General features: G+C 48.2%; 1 protein-coding gene across 1 annotated transcript in view; it reads left to right on the forward strand.

Moving 5' to 3' along the window:
• ccdc170 (coiled-coil domain containing 170) overlaps positions 1-6,000 on the forward strand; it is an 82,386-nt gene that overhangs the window by 45,580 nt on the left and 30,806 nt on the right. The gene's annotated exons all lie outside the window — the stretch shown is intronic.

Consider the following 6,000-nt stretch of genomic DNA (forward strand, 5'->3'; position numbering starts at 1 on the left):
CGCGACTTGACGCGGCTTGATTCGACATTCACTGAGGGCAGGACACTGTAAGAAAATAACTGCAGATGCTGGTACAAATCGAAGGTATTTATTCACAAAATGCTGGAGTAACTCAGCAGGTCAGGCAGCGTCTCAGGAGAGAAGGAATGGTTGACGTTTCGGGTCGAGACCCTTCTTCAGACTGATCCTTCTTCAGACCTTCTTCAGTTCTTCAGACTGGTAGGATACTGACCAGCAGTAACAGAAGGAGCAAAACTAGAGTCTGATTTTCAGAGCAGATAGAACAAGGTAGGATGGGTTTGCAGTGGTGGGTAAAAGAAGCCACATCCCCTTTGACTCATGGAATCCCTGGCCCAATGCACCACAACATGGAGAGGCAGCATTTGGGATGGGACTGTCCCAGCCAACTCCTGTTAGTGTCCTGATGGTGATGATATCTGCACCTGAGCTGTGATATATATAAACCACGGACACAGAGCACAGGATACAAATGTTCATAACGTCAAAGTTGCTTTGTCCGTGTGAGTACATTTTGATATCACTCCTATAATTGCCTTGCATGCATCTGTACTGTTACCGCAGTGGGAGCTGAACATCCTGCTGCGAAATGTTGTCACGTTCTAGTAGGTTTTGTTCTTTTTACACTCAATATTAGTTGTACACCAAGTCATTCCGGTGGGATAATTAAAGATAGCTGATCTCACACTTCGGTAATCTTTTGAAACTCTCCAGCTCGTTCTTACTTTGGGAGAGCTCAGTGCTCTCAGCGTCAATTTTAACGTGGATTAACCGGGATCTGACGGAATTTGCATTTACCACCCCAAGGTTTTTAAACCAAAGGATTTTTTTTCCCCCCCAGTGTCACTGCCAATTATGAAAGTACTTTGCTACTCGAAACTGAATCTTACCTGAAATTCGTCATCGGATGAAGGTTATCTAAATGTCACCCTGGTTCAGTGGCAGCAAAGTACCTCGGGAGGTACTGGCATCTTATGCAATGTGTGATAGCTAAAGCTAAGCGGCGATGATGCTAAGAAGCAGCAACGAAGAGGGAGGTGGCAGCCACATCTCAGGCAGATTTGCATCTCCGTGGCAGCAGTACTTGATGGGCAATCATCAGGGACCATCTAATGCCTCAAGTCAAATATCCCTCTACAGTGCTGAGCACCTGGTTTAGTTTAGCTTGGCTTAGTTTAGAGATACAGTGCGGAAACAGGTCTTTCGGCCCACCGAGTCCGCGCCGACCAGCGATCCCTGCACATTAACACTACCCTGCACACACTAGGGACAATTTTATATTTATACATTTACACCAACCCAATAAGCCTACAAATCTGTGCATCTTCGGAGTGTGGGAGGGAAACCGAATATCTCGGAGAAAACCCACGCAGGTCACGGGGAGAATGTACAAACTCCGTACAGACAAGTAGATAAGTGTGAGGTTATTCACTTTGGAAGTAAGAATAGAAAGGCAGATTATTATCTGAATGGTGTCAAGTTAGGAGGAGGGGGAGTTCAACGAGATCTGGGTGTCCTAGTGCATCAGTCAATGAAAGGAAGCATGCAGGTACAGCAGGCAGTGAAGAAAGCCAATGGAATGTTGGCCTTCGTAACAAGAGGAGTTGAGTATAGGAGCAAAGAGGTCCTTCTACAGTTGTACCGGGCCCTGGTGAGACCGCACCTGGAGTACTGTGTGCAGTTTTGGTCTCCAAATTTGAGGAAGGATATTCTTGCTATGGAGGGCGTGCAGCGTAGGTTCACTAGGTTAATTCCCGGAATGGCGGGACTGTCGTATGTTGAAAGGCTGGAGCGATTGGGCTTGTATACACTGAAATTTAGAAGGATGAGGGGGGATCTTATTGAAACATATAAGATAATTAGGGGATTGGACACATTAGAGGCAGATAACATGTTCCCAATGTTGGGGGAGTCCAGAACAAGGGGCCACAGTTTAAGAATAAGGGGTAGGCCATTTAGAACGGAGATGAGGAAGAACTTTTTCAGTCAGAGGGTGGTGAAGGTGTGGAATTCTCTGCCTCAGAAGGCAGTGGAGGCCAGTTCGTTGGATGCTTTCAAGAGAGAGCTGGATAGAGCTCTTAAGGATAGCGGAGTGAGGGGGTATGGGGAGAAGGCAGGAACGGGGTACTGATTGAGAGTGATCAGCCATGATCGCATTGAATGGCGGTGCTGGCTCGAAGGGCTGAATGGCCTACTCCTGCACCTATTGTCTATTGTCTATTGTCACCCATTGTCAGGATCGAACCCAGGTCTCTGGCGCTTTAAGGCAGTAGCTCTACCGCCACGCCACCGTGCTGACCTCCAGTGCTTTGTAATGCTGCAGATGTGGAGAGGGACAGAACACTGTCACTACCTCTGGGCCAGATGTGAAGGGCTTCCGTCAACAATGCAATACTTCAGTTCCAAGAGTTCTTTTGGACTTTACCCAGTTGGTGGCTGTTGATTTGGGCAAGAGCCTCGTGTGAGTGATATTTCCACCATTTTTACGGTAGCCAGTCCAGGCGGCACGCGGAATACTCTGGGGATACAGTAACTGTGTTAAGTTTTGGGCCAAAGCTTCGATCATTTGTATTCAGGGGATTGACAAATCATCGTGTTTAAATAGATTCCCCACAAAATCAGTGCGAAAGAGATTTGGTGTAAAGGCCACAGTCATGTAGCACGGAAACAGGCCCTTTGGCCCAACTTACCCATGCCCCACCTAGATCCCCCATCTACACTAGTCCCACCTGCCCATGTTTGCCCATACCCTGCTAAAGCTGTGGTGTCCATGTACCTGTCCATGGATATACCAGGAAGGAATAACATTATACAAAGGAATTTTGATGCCTACCTATCAAACTCAGTCCGGGTGCACCAGTTTCCTCCTACATTCCAAAGACATAGAGGTTTGTAGGTTAATTGACTTCGGTAAAATTGTAAATTGTTCCTATTGCTTTAGGTTTCAAGGTTTCAAGGTCAGTTTATTGTCACATGTGCCAATTAAGATACAGTCAAATTCGATTTACCATACCGCCATACTAAAAAAAAGCGACAATACACACAACTACATAAAAGACCCAACTACATGGGGCGGCACGGTGGCGCAGCGGTAGAGTTGCTGCCTTACAGCGAATGCAGCGCCGGAGACTCAGGTTCGATCCTGACTACGGGCGCCGTCTGTACGGAGTTTGTACGTTCTCCCCGTGACCTGCGTGGGTTTTCTCCGAGATCTTCGGTTTCCTCCCACACTCAAAGACGTACAGGTATGTAGATTAATTGACTGGGTAAATGTAAAAATTGTCCCTAGTGTGTGTAGGATAATGTTAATGTGCGGGGATCGCTGGGCGGCGCGGGACTCAGCGGGCTGAAGGGCCTGTTTCCGCGCTGTATCTCTAAATCTAAAAATCTAAAAAAAAAAGACATAAACATCCACCACAGCGGATTCCCCACATTCCTCACTGTGATGGAAGGTATTAAACTCTAAACTTCTTCCTCTTTATTCTCCCGCGGTCGGGTCAGTCGAACCATCCGCAGTCGGGGCGATCAAAGCTCCCGCAGCCGGCGGTCAATGCTCCCGTGGCGGGGCGGTCGTAGCTCCTGTGGCTTGGAGCTCCCGAAGTCGGTCTCTAACCAGGGACTGCGAGCTCCACGATATTAGAGTTCGCAGGCTCCCACGGGTGGTGCTCCGAGGTCGATCCCCAACAGGGATCGCCAGCTCCATGATGTTAAGTCCCGCAGGCTCCCAATGTCGGTCTCTAACCAGGGACTGCGAGCTCCACGATGTTAAAGTCCACAGGCTCCCTGCGGTTGGAGCTCCGAGGTCGATCCCTGAAATTCGGGCAAAAGACCTGCTACTAATCCATGATCGACACCAATATTGGAAAAGCCATATTATATCAATGTCCAGTCAGTGTTAGTCATGAATCAATGTTTCTTTAAGCATCTCCAGATTAGATACAGTGGGTTCAGTGTAGCGCCAAGGGAGAGGTGCATTGACAGAGCTGCCATCTTTCAAATTGATGCCTTCGTACATCGGTGTAAAAAGAACCTTGGCCTCTGCAGGTGGGCTCTCCCCAGTGTCTTCTTTACCAATTCATTACTACAAAAGTTAGAAATAGAAAATCTGCTGATGGTTTCTGTGCTGTTTGTGGAACCTGTGTGCAGTGCTTGCGCACAGATTGACTGCCATCTTGGCGACACGGTGGCGCAGCGGTAGAGTTGCTCCAGTATAGCGCTTACAGCGCCAGAGACGCAGGTTCGATCCTGACTACAGGTGCTGTCTGTTTGTACATTCTCCCTGTGACTGCATGGGTTTTCTCTGAGATCCTTGGTTTCCTACCACACTCCAAAGACGTACAGGTTTGTAGGATAATTGACTTCGGTTTGTACACTTGGTATAAGTGTAAATTGTCCCGAGTATGTTATGGTGTAAATGTGTGGGGATCGCTGGTTGGCACGGACTCGGGTGGGCCGAAGGGCCTGTTTCTGCACTGTATCTCCAAACTAAACTAAACTAACCTAATGGAGGATGTTGAGGTTGTGCATGACTCTTGGGGGACTGGATCTGCCCATGGAGTATTGATCCAATGACAACGCAGTGGGAGATTCAGCACTAGGTAGCAGTATTCTTTTATTGTCCCGCTGAGTTACTCCCAGCATTTTGTGTCCATCTTCTTTTTTTGTTAGTCAGACAGTCAGGGTTTCACTTGTGACAAACATTTGACAAACCCGTCCCCAAAACTATCTCCCTGGCAATACAACAATGACCAACCGTTATCTTTGTCTGTGAACCAGTCAAACCTGCGTAAAAGTGGAGGGAACTACAGTCAACAATGTTCCTGCATTTAAAATCTCCTTTAAATGTTTAGTGCTGGAATTTGCAAAGGTTGATTGCAACAGATATTTTCGAATTGATCCTACCTAACAATTGCCTTTAGATTATTGTCCCATAATTGTCAGATTTTTGTACGTTTTGGTATATTTCAGCTGGATGTTAGTAGTATACTTTCCTGTTGTTGTTCGTCCTTCGGGTTCGAAGATGACCATGACTTCACTTTCAGTTGGAGGATCGGGGACTGTGGGTCCGAAGTAACTGGTGAGGCCAATCCGGGCCCACACGTAGGACACAAGTGGATGGGTGCTGCAGTGGAAGTGGAGGTAGCCCGGGCCTTGTGCGCGGTGCGTTTCCTCTGGGACTCTGCAGTGCGTCTGTTTCTCTGCTGCACGGGCTCCTGTGGTGAGCTTGCTACACCAGGTTGGACGGTCCAGAGCAAGAGACTCCCAAGTGCTGAGGTTGATGTCCAAGTCTTTGAGGGACACTTTGAGGCGGTCCTTAAACCATTTCTTCTGTCCTCCTACTGAGCGCTTGCCCTGACACAGTTCTCCATACAGAAGCTGTTTTGGCAGTTGACTCTCGGGCATTCTGACGACATGGCCTGCCCATCTGGCTTGGGCTTTCCTTAGGAGGGTGTGAACGCTGGGGATTCCGGCCCGTTCCAAGACCTCTGTGTCGGGAATTTTGTCCTGCCACCTGATTGATGTGAAGGAGTCTACGTAGGCAGCTCAAGTGAAAGTGGTTGAGCTGTTTGGCATGTCTGCTGTAGACAGTCCAAGTCTCACTGGCATAGAGAAGAGTGGTGAGTCCCACTGCACGGTAGACCTTCAGCTTGGTGGTAAGGCTGAGTCCTCTCCGCTCCCAAACATTCTCACGGAATCGCCCAAAGGCAGCGCTGGCCTTGGCTAATGCAGCACAGGTTTGTTCCTGTCGATCACCAGCAAGCTGCTTCTGATATTACAACAATCGTCAGTGATTGCTAGCAGCATCTCTGCTGTACGTCTGCCAAAACCTCCTCTATAGAAACCTCCTCTGCCTGAATCCTCTCCATGTCTCAATCCTCCAGGTTTTAACAGTAATTAACAAGTCCACAGCGCCCTGAAAGTGGTAACACAGATAGATAGAGTGGCAGAGAAGGCGTGTGGTATGCTTGGATTCATCGGTCG

This window comes from Rhinoraja longicauda, chromosome 9, assembly GCF_053455715.1.
Source record: "Rhinoraja longicauda isolate Sanriku21f chromosome 9, sRhiLon1.1, whole genome shotgun sequence".
NCBI lineage: Eukaryota > Metazoa > Chordata > Chondrichthyes > Rajiformes > Arhynchobatidae > Rhinoraja > Rhinoraja longicauda.